This window comes from Mustelus asterias, chromosome 7 (genome assembly GCF_964213995.1).
Source record: "Mustelus asterias chromosome 7, sMusAst1.hap1.1, whole genome shotgun sequence".
In the NCBI taxonomy this organism is placed as follows: domain Eukaryota; kingdom Metazoa; phylum Chordata; class Chondrichthyes; order Carcharhiniformes; family Triakidae; genus Mustelus; species Mustelus asterias.
In genome coordinates, this window is record NC_135807.1 from 1968888 (window position 1) to 1994551 (window position 25664).

At 46.6% G+C, this 25664-nt stretch overlaps 1 protein-coding gene across 4 annotated transcripts in view; it reads right to left on the reverse strand.

The window, feature by feature from the left end:
- Positions 1–25664, reverse strand: part of LOC144495518 (anion exchange protein 2-like) — a 373575-nt gene that overhangs the window by 254950 nt on the left and 92961 nt on the right. Inside the window, exon 1 of one of the 4 annotated variants that reach the window (XM_078215546.1) lies at positions 12109–12127. The exons of the other annotated variants lie outside the window; for them this stretch is intronic. The gene's annotated coding sequence lies outside the window, so the exon portion shown is untranslated. Of the gene's footprint in view, positions 1–12108; positions 12128–25664 lie in introns of those variants that run through there. 4 annotated transcript variants of the gene reach the window in all.

Genomic DNA, 25664 nt, shown 5'->3' on the forward strand with positions numbered 1-25664 from the left:
CCTATTATAGAAAGGATATTATTAAACTAGAAAGAGTGCAGAAAAGATTTACTAGGATGCTACCGGGACTTGATGGATTGAGTTATAAGGAGAGGTTGGATAGACTGGGACTTTTTTCTCTGGAAATTAGGATGGTGAGGGGTGATCTTATAGAGGTCTATAAAATAATGAACGGCACAGATCAGCTAGATAGTCAATATCTTTTCCCAAAGGTAGGGGAGTCTAAAACTAGAGGGCATAGGTTTAAGGTGAGAGGGGAGAGATACAAGTGTCCAGAGGGGCAATTTTTTCACACAGAAGGTGGTGAGTGTCTGGAACAAGCTGCCAGAGGTAGTAGTAGAGGAGGGTACAATTTTGTCTTTTAAAAAGCATTTAGATAGTTACAGGGGGTACGATGGGTATAGAGGGATATGGGCCAAATGCGGGCAATTGGGATTAGCTTAGGGGTTTAAAAAAAAAGGGCGGCTTGGACAAGTTGGGCCGAAGGGCCTGTTTCCATGCTGTAAACCTCGATGACTCTCAGAACACTGCAATGAAGTTACTGTGAAAATCCCCTAGTCGCCACACTCCAGCTCCTGTTCGGGTACACTGAGGGAGAATTTAGCACGGCCAATGCACCTAACCAGCACGTCTTTCTGACTGTGGGAAGAAACCAAAGCACCCGGAGGAAACCCACGCAGAAATGGGAAGAACGTGCAGACTCCACACAGACAGTGACCCAAGCCGGAAATCGAACCCGGGTCCCGGTGCTGTGACTCACCACCTTCTGAGAGAATAAAATTCTCCTCGTCTCCAGCTTAAATGGCAGACTCCTTATTTTTAAACTGTGTCCCGTTTCCAGTCTCTCCCACAAGGAGAAACATCCTTTCAGCATCCACCCTGCCAAGTCCCCTCAGGATCTGATAGGTTTCAATGAGATCACCTCATATTCTTCTAAACTCTATTGGATACAGGCCCAACTTGTTCAATCTTTCCTCATAAAGTGGTTTCGATGCCCTAAGGTCGTGAAAGGCATCATGTAAATGCAAGCTCTTTTTTACAAAATGGAATTCATAAATGTGGCTCAAAGAAGCACATGATCTTTACAGAATTGCAATAAACATTTTTTTTTAAACAATCCAGTCCATTTTGCAGCAAGTTCCACATTCTCAACATTCTGTCTAAAGAAGTGATATTGGATTGCACAGGATATCCAGCACAGGAACGGGCTATTCGGCCCATGCTGGTGTTTATAGTCCACTCAAGTCTCCTCACATCTTTCTTCATCTAAATCTAGCATCGTAACCCTCATTCCCTTCTCCCCATATAACTGTCTAGTGACCCCCTTATATGTACCCATAATAGCAACTCTAACTGCTCCCTGGGATGCTGAGTTCACATTCTCTTCTGATGATGGAACCTATACTCTTTGACATGTTGCTGGTTATCTTCTATTTATGTCTCCTGTCCTTCCTTTTCCAGTCCTGTCTGAAGACTTACATTTTGAAAAACCTACTCACAACCAACTCCCAGAATTGCACCAGGATTTTTCCAGGAATAAGTGTGTATTTATTTAGCACCTTTTCACATCCCTTCGGATGTTGTGAGGTGTCTTATGCGCCAGTGATGCTGAAATGTAGTCGCTGGCATCACAACGCGCACAAAACAAAATCCGACAAATAGCAATGGCCAGTGAACCTCTTATTTTGAATTGGTGATTGCGTTCAGGAAGGTGTGTTTACCAGGCCACTGCCCTGGTCTCCTTTAATTGGTGCCATCAACACCGACGTCAACATCTTATCTCACACTTGAGCACAATAATATTGATTAAATAGTAAAGAAAATTCTCAATATTGTACAAGAGACGAATGGAGACAGAGAGGGGACACACATGGAGAAGGTGACAAAGAGTGAAACAGCATCACCACTTGGAATTCTATCACCATTCCTTCACTGTTGCTGAGTCAAAATCCTGGAAGTCCCTCCTTAACAGCACTGTGGATGTACCTACACCACAGGGACTGCAGCGGCTCAAGAAGATAGTTCACAACCACATCCGCAAGAGAAATTAAGGATGGGAAATAAATGCTGGCGTTGCCAGTGACGCCCACATCCCATAAATGAATAAAAAGAGCCAACTCTATAAAAGTTTTATTTTGCAGTTTTTTTACGGGGTGTTGGTGTCACTGGCATTTATTGCCTTTAGATGGGAGTGGTAGGCCTTCCCTTTAAACCGCTGGCAATGGTTTGCTACAATTGAGTCTCCTCCAAGTTCAGTGAGAAATGTTAAGAATCAATCACTGCGGTGTGGGAACAGAGTCACATCGAGGTCCAGTCCAGCCCAGCCCAGTCCAGCCCAGCCCAGTCCAGTCCAGTCCAGTCCAGCCCAGCTGGGGGCGGTAGATTCCCTTCCGTGAAAGGGATTACTGACCCAGTTGGAATTTTATGACGATCTGGCAGTTTTCATGATCAGCTTTCTCTTCTTGTACCAGATTTTAAATTTGAATTTCATAATTCTCAGCCTCTGGATTGCTAGTCCAAGAGTAGAACCACAAAGTTTACTGCGCCAATTCAGTACCACCCTCCAGGTCACTAAGAATGAAGAGCTTCACAATGAAGAGAAACTCTGGCGAGAGGAATCTACTTACCTGGCTGCATAGGCAGGCGATTTGCAGAAACTCATGGGGATAACAATCTTGGCTCAGGCGGCAATTGTGTTTACAAAACATCAGTGCAGATTGGGGCAGACTTTACAACAAGTTCCTTTGCTTTTAAATTCTGTGACCTGGGGCCACTTCACATTGGTACAATTAATCTCAAGCCAAAACCACAAGTCAACTGGAAGAACAGATCTGCTAACACAGTCACTTTCCGAAAAACAGTTCCCCTGGATAAAGAAGCTATTCTCAGGTTCTCTCGTGCTTAACGCAAGCTCTTTATCTCATAGCAATGTTTCCTCTAAGCCCCTCTTCAATTAAAGATGCTGGCCAGAATTCTCCGGTCTCGTGTACCCGCCACCTTGGCCGGCAAGAACAGAGAATTTGGTGCTTAGTCAAATCTCCATTCACAGCAGCGGGACTGGAGTATCCCAGCCCTGGGTGAGGTCGGAGAATTCCAGTCACAGACTCTTGCTGAGAACTTTCCCCTCCCAGATCTCATTCAAGTGCCATTCTTTATGCGAAAGGTCAAATGGAGGAGGGACGCCTGGTTGTTATAGTACAGGATGATAAACTAAAAGATTTGGAGTTTCTCTACCACCAGGGAAAGTTGTGAAACTGAATTGAGTAAATCTGGTCATTTGTGGTCTAACATCAAGGGAAAAGATCACCATGAAACTGCCAGGTTCTCATTAAAAGCCCAACTGAGTGAGGATGAAGGAGAGGCGATATACTTCCAAGTAAGGTTGGTATGTGACTTGGATATGGTTGCATTTCCATCTGTCTGCCGCACTTGTCCTTCTGGCTGGTAGGGGTTCTGGGATTGGAAGGTGCCATCAAAGAAACCTTGCTGAGTTGCTGTATAGTGTGCACACTGCTGCCACTGTGCGTCAATGGTGAAGGGAGTGAATATTAAAGTGGAGAATAGGGTGCCCATTAGCGGACTGCTTTATCCTGGATGATGGCAAGCACCTCGAGGATTGTTGGAATTGTATTCATTCAGGAAAGTGGACAGTATTCCATAACATGTGCCTTGTATGCAATGGACAGACTTTGGGGAGTCAGGAGGGGAGTTACTCACCACAGAATTCCCAGCCTGTATCCTGATCTTGAAGCCACAGTGTACACGCTGATCAGTTAATTCTTTTGGTTAATAGGGAAGCTCAGGATGTGGATGGTCGGGGATTCAATAATGGCAATGCCAATGAATGTCATGGGGACATGGTTCGATTCTCCGTAGTTGGAGATGGCCATTGCCTGGCACCTGTGTGCTGCAAGTTTTACCCATTACTTATTAGCCTGAGTGTTGCCTTGTTGTACGGGGAATGGGCTGCTTCATATCCAAGGAAATGTGTAACTATCCCCACTTCTGACGTTAATTGGAGGGAAGGTCATTAACAAAGCAGCTGAAGATGATTGGGCCCAGGACACTACCCTGAGAAACTCCTACAGTGGTGTTCTTGGGCTGGGATGATTGCCACATCTTAATCATTCATTTCCTTTGTGTTAGATACGACCAGAGGAGCATTTTCCCAAAGACATTGTTGCAGGAGTTCCTCAGGATAGTGTCTCAGTCCAATCACTTCAGCTGCTTCAGCAATCGCCTTCCCTCCAACATAAGGTCAGGAGTGGGGTTGTTTGCCGATGATTGCGCAATGTTCAGCACCGTTCGCGACTCCTCAGATACTGAAGCAGTCCATGTCCAAATGCAACAAAACTGAGACAACATTCATGCTGGGGCTGATAAGTGGCAAGTAACAATCAGGCCACACAAGTGCCAGGCAATGACCATCTCCAGTAAAAAATAATCTAATCATCTCCCCAATACATTCAGTGGGATCACCATCACCATCAGTGGGGCGGCACGGTAGCACAGTGGTTAGCACTGCTGCTTCACAGCTCCAGGGACCTGAGTTTGATTCCCGGCTTGGGTCACTGTCTGTGTGGAGTTTGCACATTCTCCTTGTGTCTGCGTGGGTTTCCTCCGGGTGCTCCGGTTTCCTCCCACAGTCCAAAGATGTGCGGGTTAGGTTGATTGGCCATGCTAAAAATTGACCCTTAGTGTCCTGAGATGTGTAAGTTAGAGGGATTAGTGGGTAAATATGTAGGGATGGGGGGTAAGGCCTGGGTGGGATTGTGGTCGGTGCAGACTCGATGGGCCAAATGGCCTCTTTCTGCACTGTAGGGTATCTATCTAATCTAATCACCGAATCCCCCACTATCAACATCCTGGGGTTACCATTGACCAGAAACTGAACTGGACCAGCCATATAAATACTGTGGCTACCAGACAAGGTCAAAAGCTAGGAATACTACAGCGAGTAACTCACCTCCTGACTCCCCAAAGTCTGTCCACAAGGCACACGTCAGGGGTGTGATGGAACACTCTCCACTTCCCTGAGTGCAGCTCCAACAACATTTAAGAAACCCAATACCATCTAGGACAAAGCAGTCCTCTTGATCAGCATCCCATTCACTCCCTTAAACATCCGGTCACTCCACCACTGACACACTGTGACAGCATTGTGTATCATCAACAAGATTCACTGCAAGAATTCACCAAACCATCTTCGACAGCATCTGCCAAACCTTTGACCTTTATCACCTCGAAGGACAGGGGCAGCAGATACATGAGAACACCACCACCTGCAAGTTCCCCTCCAAGCCACTCACTATCCTGACTTGGAAATATATCGCCGTTCTTTCACTGTCACTGCATTAAAATCCTGGAACTTGCTCCCTCACAGTGTTCCTGCACCATATGGACTGCAATGGTTCAAGGCGGTGGCTGAGTACCATCTTTGCATGAGTAATTCGCAATGAGCAATAAATGTCAGCTTTGCCACCAACATGCTCATACCACAGATGGATAAGTGGAAATCCACATCACCACTATCCCTTTACTTGACAGGGTTTCAACTTTGCCAGCAAGTCTATATTGCATCATTTTATCAAATGTCTTCTGAAAGTCTGTGTATACCACATCGACAGCATTACCCTCATCAACTCTCTGTTACCTCAAAAAAGAATTAGTTATTGCACTATCATCTTAACCAGCATGCATAGCAAGCTCTGGCCATTGCCCAAACCTCTTATCCTGTGGCTAGCCACTGAACCCCAGTTACTAATTGCCAAGCATCTTTCCAAAGCTGTTACTAAACTCCAGATTCTAGTTAGCTGCTGAATCTCTGGATATCAGTAATCTGATTAATGATACCAGCCATTGCATAGACTCCCTCAGATGATGCTCTGAAATGGACTCCTGTTATCAATGATCTGATTGGTGAAATCCATTCATTAACCTGCTGCTAAGCACAGCGACTTCTCTGCCCACTCACCAAACCATTGATATCATTCTGGAGTCGACCGCTATCCTCTTCACTATCAACTACACGGCCAATTTCTGTGTCATCTGCAAATTTCCCAATCATGCCACCCACGTTTAAGTCTAAATCATTAATATATACAACAAACAGCAAGGACCCCAACACTGAGCCCTGTGGAGCACCACTGGAAACCGTTTTCCATTCACAAAGACATCCATCAACCATTACCACACAGGTTTAAGGTGCGAGGGGCAAGGTTTAAAGGAGATGTACGAGGCAAGTTTTTTACACAGAGGGTGGTGGGTGCCTGGAACTCGCTGCCGGGGGAGGTAGTGGATGCAGATACGATAGTGGCTTTTAAGGGGCTTCTGGACAAATACATGAATAGGATGGGAATAGAGGGATATGGTCCCCGGAAGGGTAGGGGGTTTTAGTTCAGTCGGGCAGCATGGTCGGTGCAGGCTTGGAGGGCCGAAGGGCCTGTTCCTGTGCTGTAATTTTCTTTGTTCTTTGTACCCTTTGTTTCCTGTCACTGAGCCAATTTTAGATCCAACCTGTCACTTCCCCTGTATCCGAGATCTCACTTTTCTGACCACCCATCAAATGCCTTATTGAAACCCATGTTGCCAATATCCACTGCACTACTCTTATCAACCCTCCTCGTTGCTTCCTCAAACAATTCTGTGAAGTTATTAAGACACGATCTTCCGCTACCCAAGCCATGCTGACAATCCCTGATCAATTTGTGCCTTTGAAGTGAGTTTATCCCGTTTCTCAGAATTGTTTCCAATAATTTGCCCACACTGAAATTAGACTGAGTGGCCTATAGTTTTCTGGCCTGTCCCTCGCACCCTTTTTAAATAATGGTACAACGTTCACAGACCTCCAATACTCTGGAGACTCACGCGTACCCAGTGAGGATTGGAAAATGATCATTAGAGCATCCGCTATTTTCTCCTTGGCTTCCTTTAACAGTCTGGGATACAATCCATCTGGCCCTGGTGACTTACCCACCTTCCAGGATGTCAGTCCCTCCATTACTTCCTCTCTCACAATGCTTATTGTATGTAATATTTGACACTCCTCCTCTTTAACTAGGCTGTGTGAACCATCCTTCTCCTTAGTGAAGACAGAGACAAAGTACTCATTGAGAACCTTGCCCACATCTCCTAAATCAACACACAAGTTACCCTGAACATCTCTGACAGGCCCTATACTTCTCTTAACCCTGCTCCAGTTACAAGACACCATTATCTTCACCACATCTGGAGATTGATTATCAACATTCAGTTCAGACCTGCGGCACGGTAGCACAGTGGTTAGCACTGCTGCTTCACAGCTCCAGGGACCTGGGTTCGATTCCCGGCTTGGGTCACTGTCTGTGTGGAGTTTGCACATTCTCCTCGTGTCTGCGTGGGTTTCCTCCGGGTGCTCCGGTTTCCTCACACAGTCCAGAGATGTGCGGGTTAGGTTGATTGGCCGTGCTAAAAATTGACCCTTAGAGATATGAGATGCGTAGATTAGAGGGATTAGCGGGTAAATATGTAGGGGTGTGGGGGTAGGGCCTGGGTGGGATTGTGGTCGGTGCAGACTCGATGGGCGAAATGGCCTCTTTCTGCACTGTAGGGTTTCTACGAATTCTATTCTAAACTCACCCTGAAAGTCAATACTATGACCTGAGGGTACTTCATGTTGGCACAACTAATCTCAGGCCAAAACTGCAAGTCACCTGGAAGAACAAATCTGCTAACGCAGTCACTTTCTTACAGGAACCAGTGCCTCTGGACAAAGGAGCTGTTCACAAATTATCTCGTATTTCAATAATGTGGTCTCTGTGTCACATTACCGTGTTTCCTCTGAGTCCCTCCTCGGTCTCTTGCTGGGACAGAATGGCTGCTAACTTTCCTCTCCTTGCCCTTCACTCAAGTGTCAATCTTTGTGGTGTCCCTGGATTTCCATGTTTATCAGAGAATCATCGAATCCATTCGGCCCATCTAGTCTATACCGACTCTCTGACAGAGTATCTTGCCCAGGCCCTTTCCTCTGCCCCAGCCCTGTAACTCCACACATTTAGCATGGCTAATCCACCTAATTTACATATCTTGGGATACTACGGGGCAATTTATCATGGCCAATCCACCTCACCTCCACATCTTTCGACTATGGGAGGAAACCGGAGCACCCAGCCGAAACTCACACAGATACAGGGGGAATGTGCAGATTCCACACAGGCAGTCACCCAAGGCCGGAATTGAACCCGAGTCCCTGACGCTGTGAGGCAGCAGTGCTAACCACTGTGCCACCCATTATGGCCAATCTTGACTGGTCACGCAACACTCATAGAACATAGAACATAGAACATTACAGCGCAGAACAGGCCCTTCGGCCCACGATGTTGCACCGACCAGTTAAAAAAAAACTGTGACCCTCCAACCTAAACCAATTTCTTTTCGTCCATGAACCTATCTACGGATCTCTTAAACGCCCCCAAACTAGGCGCATTTACTACTGATGCTGGCAGGGCATTCCAATCCCTCACCACCCTCTGGGTAAAGAACCTACCCCTGACATCGGTTCTATAACTACCCCCCCTCAATTTAAAGCCATGCCCCCTCGTGCTGGATTTCTCCATCGGAGGAAAAAGGCTATCACTATCCACCCTATCTAAACCTCTAATCATCTTATATGTTTCAATAAGATCCCCTCTTAGCCGCCGCCTTTCCAGCGAAAACAATCCCAAATCCCTCAGCCTCTCCTCATAGGATCCCCCCTCCATACCAGGCAACATCCTGGTAAACCTCCTCTGCACCCTCTCCAAAGCCTCCACATCCTTCCTGTAATGTGGGGACCAGAACTGCACACAGTACTCCAAGTGCGGCCGCACCAGAGTTGTGTACAGTTGCAACATAACGCTACGACTCCTAAATTCAATCCCCCTACCAATAAACGCCAAGACACCATATGCCTTCTTAACAACCTTATCTACTTGATTCCCAACTTTCAGGGATCTATGCACACATACACCTAGATCCCTCTGCTCCTCCACACTATTCAAAGTCCTCCCGTTAGCCCTATACTCAACACATCTGTTATTCCTACCAAAGTGAATTACCTCACACTTCTCCGCATTAAACTCCATCCGCCACCTCTCGGCCCAACTTTGCAACCTGTCTAAGTCTTCCTGCAAACTACGACACCCTTCCTCACTGTCTACCACACCACCGACTTTGGTGTCATCAGCAAATTTGCTAATCCACCCAACTATACCCTCATCCAGATCATTAATAAATATTACAAACAGCAGTGGCCCCAAAACAGATCCCTGAGGTACACCACTTGTAACCGCACTCCATGATGAATATTTACTATCAACCACCACCCTCTGTTTCCTATCCGCTAGCCAATTCCTGATCCAATTTCCTAGATCACCCCCAATCCCATACATCTGCATTTTCTGCAGAAGCCTACCATGGTGAACCTTATCAAACGCCTTACTAAAATCCATATATACCACGTCCACTGCCTTGCCCCCATCCACCTCCTTGGTCACTTTCTCAAAAAACTCAATAAGGTTAGTAAGGCACGACCTACCTGCCACAAAACCATGCTGACTATCACCTATCAATTCATTACTCTCCAAATAACTATAAATCCTATCCCTTATAATTTTTTCCAACATCTTGCCGACAACAGAAGTGAGACTCACCGGTCTATAATTCCCGGGGAAGTCTCTGTTCCCCTTCTTAAACAAGGGGACAACATTCGCTAACCTCCAATCTTCTGGTACTATACCAGAGGCCAACGACGACCTGAAGATCAGAGCCAGAGGCTCTGCAATCACTTCTCTTGCCTCCCAGAGAATCCTTGGATAAATCCCATCCGGACCAGGGGATTTATCTATTTTCAGACCCTCCAGAATATCCTGCACATCCTCCTTATCAACTGTAATACTGTCTATTCTACTCCCTTGCAACCCAGTGTCCTCCTCAGCTATATTCATGTCCCCTTGCGTGAACACCGAAGAGAAATATTGGTTCAATGCTTCACCAATCTCCTCCGGTTCCACACATAACTTCCCTCTGCCATCTATAACTGGCCCTAAACTTGCCCTAACCAACCTTCTGTTCTTGACATACCTATAGAACGCCTTAGGATTCTCTTTAACCCTATCCGCCAAAGTCTTCTCATGTCCCCTTTTAGCCCTTCTAAGCTCGCTCTTCAACTCCCTCTTAGCCAATCTAAAGCTTTCTAGTGCACTACCCGAGTGCTCACGTCTCATCCGAACATAAGCCTCCTTTTTCTTTTTAACCAACAAAGAAACTTTTTTGGTGCACCACGGTTCCCTAGCCCTACCAATTCCTCCTTGCCTGACAGGGACATACCTATCACAGACTCGCAGTAGCTGCTCCTTGAAAAAACTCCACATGTCGGACGTTCCCAGTCCCTGTAATCTCCTAGTCCAACCTATGTTTCCTAATTCTCTCCTAATAGCCTCATAATTACCCTTCCCCCAGCTAAAACCACTGGCCCGAGGTTCATGCCTATCCCTTTCCATCACTAAGGTGAACGTAACCGAATTGTGGTCACTATCACCAAAATGCACACCAACTTCCAAGTCTAGCACCTGGTCTGGCTCATTTCCCAGCACCAGATCCAATATAGCCTCACCTCTAGTTGGCCTGTCTACATACTGAGTCAAAAAACCTTCCTGCACGCTTTGAACAAAAACTGACCCCTCTAACGAGCTAGAGCTATAACAATTCCAGTCAATATTAGTCAAGTTAAAATCCCCCATAACAATTGCCCTATTACTTTCACTCCTAAGCAGGATTGACTCCGCAATCCTTTCCTCAACCTCTCTAGAACTTTTAGGAGGTCTATAAAAGACTCCCAACAGGGTGACCTCTCCTCTCCTATTTCTAATCTCCGCCCATACTACCTCAACAGATAAGTCCTCATCAAACCTCCTCTCTGACACTGTGATACAATCTCTGACCAATAATGCTACCCCTCCCCCTCTTCTACCTCCTTCCCTACTTCGACTAAAACATTTGAACCCCGGGACCTGCAGCATCCATTCCTGCCCCTGCTCTATCCATGTCTCTGAAATAGCCACAACATCGAAGTCCCAGGTACTGATCCACGCTGCAAGTTCACCCACTTTATTGCGAATACTCCTGGCATTGAAGTATACACATTTCAAACCCTGCTCCACCCCACCTCTGCAATGCCGTGCATTGCAGTCCCCATCCATGCATCCCTCACTTTCAGCCCCACTACTCAGGATCCCTCCCCCCCCCCGAATCAGTTTAAACCTCCCTGCATGGCCTTAGCAAATTTACCCCCCAGGATATTGGTCCCCTTCCAGTGCTCAGAACCTGCCCTCCTAACACCTGGAAATCCAAAGAGCACTGAGTTTGCCAGTTCAGCAGAGCTTGTATCCAAGAATCTCCTTCATCCATGAGAATCCTGAGAGATCCAACAATCCATATACTGGAGTTCATGTAACAGGAACCAGTAACTCTACCCGCTTCCCTGTCCATTACTCAAACCTGGGCTCCAGTCATCACTAAACCTCTTACTTAAACCAGTCACCTGTAAACCTGTCTCTTTATTTGGTCACCTGTAAACCGGTTTCTATACCTAGTCAACATACAAACGTACATACAAAAATATAAATTAGGAGCAGGAGTCGGCCACTTGGCCCCTCGAGCCTGCTGCACCATTCAATAAGATTATGGCTGATCTGCTTGTAACCTCAACCCCACATTCCTGCTGACCCCCGATAGCCTTTCACCCGCTTGTTAATCAGGAATCTATTTCGATCTGCCTTAAAAATATTCAAAGACTCTGCTTCCGCTGCCTTTTGAGGAAGAGAGTTCCAGAGACTCACCACCCTCGGAGCAAATAATTCTTCTCATCTCCGTCTTAAATAAGCAACTCTTTATTTTTAAAAGTGATCAGTTAGTATCCAGATTTTCGGATCTGCTGTTGTGTGATGATTTTCCTTTCCTTCTTTAGTTGCTTTATATTATTCATCAGAAAACCTATTAACGCCATATTCACCCGGTCTTAAAACCTACTTGGCTCCAAAACTGTAGATTAGCAAACATAGATAAAACTCCCTGCTTCGGACAGCCACTTACCTGTTAAGGAAACTAGCAGAGAATGAAAACACACAGGAGCTCGCTAACAATTATCATTAAAAGACTGAAAGATCATTGTGAGTACTGAGTGAGCGGCGAATGGTTGATTGAGCAGTCGGCAGGCGGTCACACAACTCCCGGGTTAATTGGAGAAAGTGAAGTGAGGACTGAAGACAGAGCCAAATATTCAAATTCCTTAAATGCAGCGCAGCGATTAGAGGCAGCTTTACTGCATCCACATTCTCACATGATGCTCTCAAAGACCTACACACGCACAACACAGACAAGCGACTATAGTTCACAGTTATACTGGGCGATTGCTTAGCCACAAATTCTGCCTCAATTAAGAGATTATTCAAGTTAAAACATTAATAATAAGAGAACTGGGCCTATGGACAACACATGCACGCACACAAACACACACGTGCACATACACAAGTGCACTCACGTGCACACACACTACGCATGCACACACACGACACATGTGCGTGCGCACACTCACACCATGCACGTGCACACACACGCGCACAAACACACACACACACCATTCTTTCAAGTTATCAAGGGGAAGGGAGGTGGGTGGTGAGCTGGGGAGTTGGAAGACAGAGCACGAAGCTGGCAAGGGGGGGGGCAAGCGAGGGAAAGTGAAGAGCAGGAGAGAGGGTTGGGGAAGAAAGGGGAGGAGGGACAGAGACACAAACAGCAGGAAGGATGCAGATGTTTGGACAGGTGGCCAAGTTACAGGGATCTTAAAGGAGAGAGAGCGAGAGAAGCATCGAAGTTCAGGAAATTCCAGAGCTTAGGGCTTAGGCAGCAGAAGGCAAGGTTGAGAATGGTGGAGTCATGGAAAATTGGGGATGCATAAGAGGCCAGAAATTGGAGGAGCACGGAGATTTTGAAGGCTTGTAGAGCTGCAGGGGCTGACAGAAACATAGAGAAGCAAGTGGGGTGGAGACAAGAAGTCGAATATCCTGCGAATATTGCAGGTTAGCCAGCATGCCGGATTGGTCATGAATAGAGGTGGGCTCATTTTTGACTCCCATCTCAGTTTTGAAGATCTGGGAAACACAACACCTTTCATGACAAGCAGAAAGCACACACATCTTGCCAAAATTAAAAGGGGCAGCAAGCCAGACAGGATGAGGATACAAATCACTTGCGTTAATTAGCCCATAAACAAGTGAACTTGTTGCAGAATGAGAAACACAGAAAAACTACAGCACAAACAGGCCCTTCGGCCCACAAGTTGTGCCGAACATATCCCTACCTTCTGGGCCTACCTATAATCCTCCATCCTATTAAGTCCCATGTACTCATCCAGGAGTCTCTTAAAAGACCCTATTGAGTTTGCCTCCACCACCACTGACGGCAGTTGATTCCACTCGCCCACCACCCTCTGTGTGAAAAACTTACCCCTAACATCTCCCCTGTACCAACCCCCCAAGCACCTTAAACCTGTGTCCTCTCGTAGCAGACATTTCCACCCTGGGAAAAAGCCTCTGAGAGTCCACCCGATCTATGCCTCTCAACATCTTATATACCTCTATTAGGTCTCCTCTCATCCTACGTCTCTCCAAGGAGAAAAGATCGAGCTCCCTCAGCCTATCCTCATAAGGCATGCCACCCAATCCAGGCAACATCCTTGTAAATCTCCTCTGCACCCTTTCAATCTTTCCCACATCCTTCCTGTAATGAGGCGACCAGAACTGAGCACAGTACTCCAAGTGGGGTCTGACGAGGGTCTTATATAGCTGCATCATTATCCCCGGACTCCTAAAATCAATCCCTCGATTGATAAAGGCCAGCACACCATACGCCTTCTTAACCACCTCCTCCACCTGCGGGGCCAATTTTAGAGTCCTATGGACCCGGACCCCAAGGTCCTTCTGATCCTCTACAGTACTCAGTCTTTCCCTTTATGTTGTACTCCTTCATCCCATTTGACCTGCCAAAATGGACCACTACGCATTTATCTGAGTTGAAGTCCATCTGCCACTACTCTGCCCAGTCTTGCATCCTATCTATGTCTCTCTGTAACTTCTGACATCCCTCCAGACTATCCACAACCCCACCAACCTTCGTGTCGTCGGCAAACTTACCAACCCATTCCTCCACTTCCTCATCCAGGTCATTTATGAAAATGACAAACAGCAAGGATCCCAGAACAGATCCCTGGGGCACACCACTGGTGACCGACCTCCATTTAGTAAAAGACCCATCTATACCCACTCTCTGCCTCATTTGGGCAAGCCAGTTCTGGATCCACAGGGCAGCAGCCCCTTGGATCCCATGCCCTCTCACTTTTTCTAGAAGCCTTGCATGGGGGACCTTATCGAACGCCTTGCTAAAATCCATATAAACTACATCTACCGCTTTCCCTTCGTCAATGTGTTTAGTCACATTTTCGAAGAACTCCACCAGGCTCGTAAGGCACGATCTGCCTTTGACAAAGCAATGCTGAGTATTCTTGAGCATACTAAACCTCTCTAAATGCTCATAAATCTTGTCCCTCAGGATCTTCTCCATCAGTTTACCAACCACTGAGGTTAGACTCACCGGTCGGTAATATCCTGGGCTATCCCTATTCCCCTTCTTGAAAATAGGAACCACATCCACGATCCTCCAATCCTCCGGCACCTCCCCAGTCTCCATCGACGATGCAAAGATCATCGCCAGAGGCTCTGCAATCTCTTCCCTCGCCTCCCACAGTAACCTGGGGTACATCCCATCCGGACCTGGCGACTTATCTATCTTGATGCCATTCAAAGATTCCAGCACAACCTCTTTGTTAAAGTCCACAAACTCAATCTTTTCAGTCCACCGCAAGCCCGCAGTACATCCACCCAGGTCCTTCTCCTCTGAAAACCGAGGCAAAATACTCATTAAGCACCTCTGTCATTTCTACTGGTTCCGTACAGGCTTTCCCGCCTTCACCTTTTATAGGCCCTATTCCTTCACGCCTCATCCTTTTACTCTTCACATATAAATGCCTTAGGGTTTTCCTTAATTCTACCTGCCAAGGCCTTCTCGTGACCCCTTCTGGCTCCCCTAATTTCCTTCTTTCGTCCCTTCCTACAAGCCGTATACTCGTCTAGATCCCTATCTTTGCCAAGCTCTCTGAACCTTTTGTACGCTTTCCTTTTCTTCTCGACTAGGTCCCACAAAGCTTTCGCGCACCACGGTTCCTTTAATCTACCAACACCTCCCTGTCTGCTCGGAACGTTGTCCTGTAGAACTCCAGACAGACATTCCTTGAAAAACTGCCACCTCTCTTCAGTACATTTCCCCGAGAATACCTCCTTCCAATTTACTCCTCTAATTTGCTGCCTTATGTCTTCATATTTGTGTGCAGTTCTGGTCACCTCACTATAAGAAGGATGTGGAAGCATTGGAGAGATTGCAGAGGAGATTTACCAGGATGCTGCCTAGTTTGGAGGGTAGGTCTTATGAGGAAAGGTTGAGGGAGCTAGGGCTGTTCTCTCTGGAGCGGAGGAGGTTGAGGGGAGACTTAATAGAGGTTTATAAAATGATGAAGGGGTTAGAGTGAACGTTCAAAGACTATTTCCTCAGGTGGATGGAGCTATTACAAGGGGGCATAACTATAGGGTTCATGGTGGGAGATATAGGAAGGATATCAGAGGTAGGTTCTTTACGCAGAGAGTGGTTGGGGTGTGGAATGGACTGCCTGCAGTGATAGTGGAGTCAGACACTTTAGGAACATTTAAGCGGTTATTGGATAGGCAAATGGAGCGCACCAGGATGATAGGGAGTGGGATAGCTTGATCTTGGTTTCAGATAAAGCTTGGCACAACATCGTGGGCCGAAGGGCCTGTTCTGTGCTGTACTGTTCTATGTTCTATTTCCCCTTACTCCATATAAACGCTTTCCTAGCTTGCCTGATCCTCTCTTTTTCCAATGCAAGCATAAAGGAGATAGAGTTATGATCGCTATCCCCAAGATGCTCTCCCACTGAGAGATCTGACACCTGTCCGGGTTCATTGGTCAGTATCAGATCAAGTACAGCCTCTCCTCTTGTAGGCTTGTCCACATGCTGTGTCGGGAAACCCTCCTGAACACACCTAACGAACTCCTCCCCATCCAATCCCCTTACCCTAGGGATCTTTCAATCTATGTTTGGGAAATTAAAGTCTCCCATCACAACAACTCTGCTATTATTGCAAGTCTCCAGGATCTGTTTCCCTATCTGCTCCTCCACCTCCCTGTTACTATTGAGAAGGCAAGGCTGAATAAAAAAGATTATATAAAACAATCCGGGTCCTGACAACTCATAAGTTTGAAAACGATCAGATTTAGGTGGTTCTAGGATTCTGTAAATGAATTATCAGGGCTGATGTCAAACAGCATTTCACTCCATGGTAAATGAATCTGCAGCTCTCTTGGTCAATGCTGCAAGTACGTTATTCATTTCATTGCTGTTTGTGGGGTCACGTATAAAGTGGATTCTGCATTTGCAACGTAACAACAATAATTATATTTTAAAGTCATTCCCTGGGTGAAAACCCGACATTTTATTCATTCTTGGGATATGGACATCAATGGAAAGGCCAGTTTTACTTATTTCCCAAATTCAGTTGTCCTCAAGAAGTTAGCAGTGAGTTAGCTTTTTGGACACAACTGAGTGTCTCGTTCAGCCAATTCAGAGGGCAGTTAAGAGTCAGCCACATTGCTGTGGATTTGGCCAGACCAGGTAAGGACGGCAGATTTCAGCAGGTCTGACAGCATCAATGGAGAGAGAATACAGCCAATGTTTCATACTCTGATGAAGAGCAAAACATTGGTCATATGCTCTCTCTACGGATACTCTCAGACCTGTTGAGATTTTCCAGCAGTTTCTGTTTTTGTTTCAGATTCCAGCATCCGCAGTAATTTGCTTTTATCTTAAGGGTGGCAGATTTCCTTTCCTAAAGCGCATTAGTGAACCAGATGGGTTATTAACTAAAATCCAGTTATTTCATGATCACTGACTTTTTAATTCCAAATTTATTTCTTTAAACACTGCATGGTGTCATGAAAAATGAGCTTGGTGGACAGACAATTTTCTCCAAAATCTTGTAAAGTCCTGCTCTACTGATGGTGTCAAATGCTTTCGGAAGATCTACAGAGCGGTGCTTGGTGCCCTACACTTGAAGGTGGCATGTAGAGAAGATCATGTCCACAGAAGATCTGTCGGTACAGAAACAACACTCTACTTCTGGATACACTCAAACCTTTAAGCTGAAGGCGTCGCTTCAACATTTCCCGAGCAAAGATACTCTCCAGTGTTCAGAATCAGAGTTAGCTTTCAGCAAGTTCTCTTTGTATTTGTGTGTGTCAGGGATAAAGTACAACTTTAAGTTTAAGCTTTATGTTTCTGCAGTTATGTGTTAAGGAAGGGAGTTTCAGTTTCACTTTAAAAGATGCCTGAATTTTTAATGAGGTTTTTACAACTCTAAAGCAAACATAGGGTATAAAAAAAAACTGGGCTGTTGCCTCGCAACCAGGAGTTCACAGAGACAGCAAAAACAGTCCGAGTTCAGTTGAAAGAATGTAACATAAAGTAAGGAACTTTTCACAGAAACAGTTGGACCAGGAACATCAGGAAGCAAGTCCCAAACCGAAAGAACAGAAAAGTCAAAGGAAAAACGACCAGAAATCATTTTAGTGAGGTTAAGAGTGAGGAGCAGAGAGAAACATCAAAAATAAAAGTTGCAAAATCATAGAAACCCTACAGTGCAGAAAGAGGCCATTCGGCCCATCGAGTCTGCACCGACCACAATCCCACCCAGGCCCTATCCCCGCATCCTTACATATTTACCCGCTAATACCTCTAAGCTACGCATCTCAGGAAACTAAGCGACAATTTAGCATGGCCAATCAACCTAACCCGGACAAAAGCGGACAGAAAGTGAACTGGGCTTGCAAGAAGCCTGAGATCCAAGATGAGCAGAAGGTTGAGAATCTGAGAAAGCATGTGGAAAGGTAGCTTGAATGCACGTGGCAATCTAGGCCAGAGGAATACCAGAAAGATAAGTTGAAAACCTGGAGGCGGATCCTTGGTAAAGGCTTCTGGGAGAAAGCATCATTTAGGGATAAATTCCAAGGCATGTTCTTTGAGAGCAGAGCTGTAACCTTTCTGTGAAAGGCAGAGTTCTGGTGAGACCTGTTGGCTCGGTGTGACAACGTCTGGGGGAGCTGATGAGAAATCTATGGAAGTTGCTTCGAGTGGCATTTGCCACTGAGTTTCAGAGTGTGCAGCATCCAATCATATTTTGCTGACTGGGGTTTATATGGACTGTGTACTAACTGAGAACGATAGATTTTGTAACTGGTGTTATCCTGATGAATCTGTCTTTATCTATGGAGGCATGGCTGTGAGTGAAATAGTGTATTATTGTTCATCTTTCCTTGTTTAATGAATATTTTATTCTTTTGTTAGCAGTTCATCAGCTGACTCCTGTGACTCTGTTCAGTAGCTACCTTCCACATATCAAACAAAAAATATCAAACCCGGTTCCACCCTGGGATCTGATTTGTCCAGTAGTAACACTGATAGCCCTGGATGATGATAGCACACCAGTCTCGCACATGGAAACTCAGCTCATAGACTGTCTCACCCACACCTGTAACTTGTCTTCCCTGACTATAAACATCAAGGAAACTGTGGTTTTAGGACAAAGAGTCAAATCTCCACCCTTGATTATACGAAACACTGCTCTACTGGAATTAGTTAGCAAATTGTGCTATCTTGGGTCCACAATGAAAATGATCCAGAGATACGAGTTCAAATCCCGAACACAGCAGCTCGGAATTTAAATTCAGTTTGTTAAATCATCGTCATCAGATTCCTTTCATCCAGGTAAATTGATGTCGGTGCAGCAAATCCATTGGTGTTGGGACAGTTTCACGTGATTCACTTTTACCCAGAGCTGAAAAGACCAATCTGTGAGAAGCAGGTTCTGCCACAAATGCCACATCTGAACAGAATACTGGGAGAGACAAACAGCCCTGCTATAGAGAACAGTAAGTTAACAGGTGAAGTCAGAGTAAGGAAGAAAGCAATGACGCCTGGATCAAGGTTACTAAGCATGCACATGATTGCACGAGTATAGCAAATAAGATTGGGGAGTTATGGGCGCAGATTACATACTGAAAATATGATGTTGTGGTGATAACAGAAACCTGGCTCGAGGAAGGGAAGAAAAAGGTGTTCAATATTTGTGGGTACAAGGTGTTCAGGAAAGGAAGAAAAGAAGGAGGGGTGGTGATACGGTGCTGGAGGAAGAGAATGTCCCAGAGGGTTCAAGGGCAAAATCAAATTGGCTAGAGATAAACAACAAAAAGGATGCATTGACATTGCTCATTGTAGTCTATGGACTCCCAACCTGTGAGAAGGTTGCAGGAGAACAAATCTGCAGGGAAATTACAGAGAGGTGCAAACATTATAGACTAGTTATAATGGGGGACTTCAATTACTCAAATGTAGACTGGGACAGTGATAGTATAAAGGGGAAAGAGAGGGACAAAAGTTCCTAACTCAGGGAACGACTGCTAGAGTGTTTGAGGACAAGAGTCTCAAACCTTAAATAAAGGTCATAACCTCACTTCGGTGGTTGGTAAATTGATGGAAAAGGTCCTTAGGGATGGGAATTACGACCATTTAGAAAGATGCGGATTAATCCGAGATAGTCAGCACGGATTCGTGAAGGGCAAGTCGTGCCTCACAAATATGATTGAATTTTTTGAGGAGGTAACTAAGTGTGTTGATGAAGGTAGGGGCAGTTGATGTCATATACATGGATTTTAGTAAGGTGTTTGATAAGGTCCCCCATGGTCGGCTTATGATGAAAGTGAGGAGGTGTGGGATCGAGGGAAAGTTGGCCGATTGGATAGGTAACTGGTTGTCTGATCGAAGACAGAGGGTGGTGGTGGATGGAAAATTTTCGGATTGGAGGCAGGTTGCTAGCGGAGTGCCACAGGGATCAGTGCTTGGTCCTCTGCTCTTTGTGATTTTTATTAATGACTTAGAGGAGGGGGCTGAAGGGTGGATCAGTAAATTTGCTGATGACACCAAGATTGGTGGAGTAGTGGATGAGGTGGAGGGCTGTTGTAGGCTGCAAAGAGATATAGATAGGATGCAGAGCTGGGCTGAAAAATGGCAAATGGAGTTTAACCCTGATAAATGTGAGGTGATTCATTTTGGTAGGACTAATTTAAATGTGGATTACAGGGTCAAAGGTAGGGTTCTGAAGACTGTGGAGGAACAGAGAGATCTTGGGGTCCATATCCACAGATCTCTAAAGGTTGCCACTCAAGTGGATAGAGCTGTGAAGAAGGCCTATAGTGTGTTAGCTTTTATTAACAGGGGGGTGGAGTTTAAGAGCCATGGGGTTATGCTGCAACTGTACAGGACCTTGGTGAGACCACATTTGGAATATTGTGTGCAGTTCTGGTCACCTCACTATAAGGAGGATGTGGAAGCGCTGGAAAGAGTGCAGAGGAGATTTACCAGGATGCTGCCTGGTTTGGAGGGTAGGTCTTATGAGGAAAGGTTGAGGGAGCTAGGGCTGTTCTCTCTGGAGCGGAGGAGGCTGAGGGGAGACTTAATAGAGGTTTATAAAATGATGAAGGGGATAGATAGAGTGAACGTTCAAAGACTATTTCCTCGGGTGGATGGAGCTATTACAAGGGGGCATAACTATAGGGTTCGTGGTGGGATTAATAGGAAGGATATCAGAGGTAGGTTCTTTACGCAGAGAGTGGTTGGGGTGTGGAATGGACTGCCTGCAGTGATAGTGGAGTCAGACACTTTAGGAACATTTAAGCGGTTATTGGACAGGCACATGGAGCACACCAGGATGATAGGGAGTGGGATAGCTTGATCTTGGTTTCAGATAAAGCTCGGCACAACATCGTGGGCCGAAGGGCCTGTTCTGTGCTGTACTGTTCTATGTTCTATGTTCTTATTTGACAAAGGTCCCTCATGGCAGACTTGTCGCATGGGATCAGAGGTGAGCTGGCGACGTGGATACAAAACTGGCTCGGTCAAAGAAGATGCCACTCACTCACCTCAATCCCACTCACCTGAAGAAGGGGCTTGGGGTTCCGAAAGCTTGTGTGGCTTTTGCTACCAAATAAACCTGTTGGACTTTAACTTGGTGTTGTTCAACTTCTTACTCGGTCAAAGAAGACAGATGGTAGCAGTGGAAGGGTGCGTTTCTGAATGGAGGGCCGTGACAAGTGGTGTTCCTCAGGGATCAGTGCTGGGACCTTTGCTGTTTGTAATATATATAAATGATTTGGAGGAAAATGTAACTGGATTGATTAGTAAGTTTGCAGACGACACAAAGGTTGGTGGATTTGCGGACAGCGATAAGGACCATCAGAGGATACAGCAGGATATAGATCAGTTGGAAACTTGGTAGATGGAGTGGAATCCAGACAAATGTGAGGTAATGCATTTTGGAAGGTCTAATACAGATAGGAAATATACAGTAAACAGCAGAACCCTTGAGTATTGATAGGCAAAGGGATCTGGGTGTACAGGTACACAGGTCACCGAAAGTGGCAATGCAGGTGGAGAAGGTAGTCAAGAAGGCATATGGCATGCTTTCCTTCATCGGCCGGGGTATTGAGTTTAAAAATTGGCAAGTCATGTTGCAGCTTTATAGAACCTTAAACAAAGAACAAAGAACAGTACAGCACAGGAACAGGCCCTTCGGCCCTCCAAGCCCGCGCCGCTCCCTGGTCCAAACTAGACCATTCTTTTGTATCCCTCCATTCCCACTCCATTCATGTGACTATCTAGATAAGTCTTAAACGTTCCCAGTGTGTCCGCCTCCACCACCTTGCCTGGCAGCGCATTCCAGGCCCCCACCACCCTCTGTGTAAAATACGTCCTTCTGATATCTGTGTTAAACCTCCCCCCCTCTCACCTTGAACCTATGACCCCTCGTGAACGTCACCACCGACCTGGGAAAAAGCTTCCCACCGTTCACCCTATCTATGCCTTTCATAATTTTATACACCTCTATTAGGTCACCCCTGATCCTCCGTCTTTCCTGTGAGGCCACACTTGGAATATTGTGTTCAATTCTGGTTGCCACATTACCAGAAGGATGTGGAGGCTTTGGAGCGGGTACAGAAAAGATTTACCAGGATGTTGCCTGGTATGGAGGGCATTAGCTATGAGGAGAGGTTGGAGAAACTTGGTTTGTTCTCACTGGAGCGACGGAAGTTGAGGGGAGACCTGATAGAAGTCTACATGATTATGAGAAACATGGACAGAGTGGATAGTTAGAAACTTTTTCCCGGGGTATAAGAGTCAATTACTAGGGGGCACAGGTTTAAAAGAGATGTACGAGGCAGATTTTTTACAGAGTGGTGGGTGCCTGGAACTCGTTGGCGGGGGAGGTAGTGGAAGCGGATACGGTAGTGACTTTTCAGGGGCGTCTTGATAATACATGAATAGGATGGGAATAGAGGGATATGGTCCCCTGAAGGGTAGGGGGGTTTAATTAAGTCGGGCAGCATGGTCAGTGCAGGCTTGGAGGGCCGAAGGGCCTGTTCCTGCGCTGTAATTTTCTTTGTTCTTTGTTCTAGTTGTAGCTGACATGGTAAATTTCCTTAGTCTTCTGAGAAAGTAGAGGCATTGGTGGGGCTTTCTTAACTATAGTGTCGGCATGGGGGGGCCAGGACAGGTTGTTGGTGATCTGGACACCTAAAAACCTGAAGCTTTCGACCGTTTCTACTTGGTCCCTGTTGATGTAGACAGGGGCATGTTCTCCACTACACTTCCTGAAGTCGATGACAATCTCCTTCATTTTGTTGACATTGAACATAGAACATAGAACATAGAACATTACAGCGCAGAACAGGCCCTTCGGCCCACGATGTTGCACCGACCAGTTAAAAAAAAACTGACATTGGGCCTGATTTTACCATTCAGTCGCGCCCGTTTTTGGGCGCGGAAATGTGGTAAAGTCGGGCGTGAGGCCATTAACGCGATCCGCGCCCGCATGCATTTAAATTGAATTAATGAACTGCCCGCCCAACGTTACCAGTATTCCCCCTTTACCATCGTGTTCGCGCATCCAGATTGGGCGCGAAACAGACATGCTCGACAAAGGTCTCCTTCGGACGCTCCAGCTGCTGAAGAGGGAAGTCCACAGCCTCCAACGGATCTCTAACTCAGATCGGCGGTGGGGTGGGGGGAGGCAGGCGGGCCAGATAGCTCTCTGGTCCGGGGGGGGAGAAGGGAGGCCCGATCATTCTCGGGGCGGGTGGCGGGGGGGGGGGGGCGATAAGGTGGGTCAGCTGTATTTCTGGTGGTGGTAGGGGTGGGGCAGAGGGAGGCCAGATGGATTTCTGGTCGGGGGGAGGGGGGGGTGGCAGGGGCATCCGCTGCCACTTTGCGGACGATCGGTGGGGGGGGTCAGGGGGTCGCGATCGGTCTGGGTAGTGGGGGGGTGGGTGGATAAGGGGGAAAGTTATATTGTAGGGGTGGAGCGATATCTGTGTGGGCCATCGCTCCCGCTTTTCGCTCCTGGGCCGCTTTATCCGCTTTTTGCGGCCCGGGAGTGATGTGACAGCGGCGCGATTTTCACATTTTTTTTCCTCACTGCGCATGCGCAGTTCAGAGCTCCGATTGTTTCGGGCGCGCTAAGCCCCGCCCATAGCGCGATTCGGACTCGCGGTTTTTTTTTCAGGCTGAGTGCGTATGGGGGGCGCCTGAAAGCAGGTTTCCAAGTCGGATCTGAATTGCGCCCAGATTCAGCACTTAGAATGAAAATGGTAAAATCAGGCCCATTGAGGGAGAGGTTATTGTCACCGCACCAGTTCACCAGATTCTCTACCTCATTCCTGTACTCTATCTCGTCATTGTTTGAGATCCGATGACTACGGTGAGGAGAGGTTGGAGAAACTTGGTTTGTTCTCACTGGAACGACGGAGGTTGAGGGGCGACCTGATAGAAGTCTACAAGATTATGAGAGGCATGGACAGAGTGGATAGTCAGAAGCTTTTTCCCAGGGTGGAAGAGTCAATTACTACGGAGCATAGGTTTAAGGTGCGAGGGGCAAGGTTTAAAGGAGATGTACGAGGCCAGTTTTCTACACAGAGAGTAGCGGGTGCCTGAAACTCGTTGCCAGGGGAGGCAGTGGAAGCAGGTAGAATAGTGACTTTTAAGGGGCGTCTTGACAAATACATGAATAGGATGGGAAGGGAGGGATACGGTCCCCGGAAGGGTGGGTTTTAGTTCAGACAGGCAGCAAGCTTGGAGGGCCGAAGGGCCTGTTCCTGTGCTGTAATTTTCTTTGTTCTTATGTTCTTTGAGACTCTCCGGAGGACAGTGGAAACACTTTCGGGATGGACTCTAAGCATTCCTGAAGAGGTCAAACATAATCCGCTGGTCCATGGGAATCCCTCTGGTTTGTGACTGACTAAAATAGAGGAGGTTTATTTGGTATAAGAACGAGGAAGTGGAGTGATGGAGTGGAGGACATGCAGAGGCAAAGTGGAGGCATTAGAAAGAACATCCAAACACCTCACCTCACTGACCCTTCAAACACCACCTACCCCACCTGCGGCAGGGTCTACAGATCGCTCAGTGGACTTTGCAGCCATCCTTGAGCTCATCAAACCGGAATGAAAGTGTGAGGGAAATACTCCCAAATATCGCCAAGCTTTCTGTTCCCACTAACATAAGAACATAAGAACATAAGAAATAGGAGCAGGAGTAGGCCATCTAGCCCCTCGAGCCTGCCCCGCCATTCAATAAGATCATGGCTGATCTGACGTGGATCAGTACCACTTACCCGCCTGATCCCCATAACCCTTAATTCCCTTACCGATCAGGAATCCATCCATCCACGCTTTAAACATATTCAGCGAGGTAGCCTCCACCACCTCAGTGGGCAGAGAATTCCAGAGATTCACCACCCTCTGGGAGAAGAAGTTCCTCCTCAACTCTGTCTTAAACCGACCCCCCTTTATTTTGAGGCTGTGTCCTCTAGTTTTAACTTCCTTACTAAGTGGAAAGAATCTCTCCGCCTCCACCCTATCCAGCCCCCGCATTATCTTATAAGTCTCCATAAGATCCCCCCTCATCCTTCTAAACTCCAACGAGTACAAACCCAATCTCCTCAGCCTCTCCTCATAATCCAAACCCCTCATCTCCGGTATCAACCTGGTGAACCTTCTCTGCACTCCCTCCAATGCCAATATATCCTTCCTCATATAAGGGGACCAATACTGCACACAGTATTCCAGCTGCGGCCTCACCAATGCCCTGTACAGGTGCATCAAGACATCCCTGCTTTTATATTCTATCCCCTTCGCAATATAGGCCAACATCCCATTTGCCTTCTTGATCACCTGTTGTACCTGCAGACTGGGCTTTTGCGTCTCATGCACAAGGACCCCCAGGTCCCTTTGCACGGTAGCATGTTTTAATTTGTTTCCATTGAGATAGTAGTCCCATTTGTTATTATTTCCTCCAAAGTGTATAACCTCGCATTTCTCAACGTTATACTCCATTTGCCATATCCTCGCCCACTCAC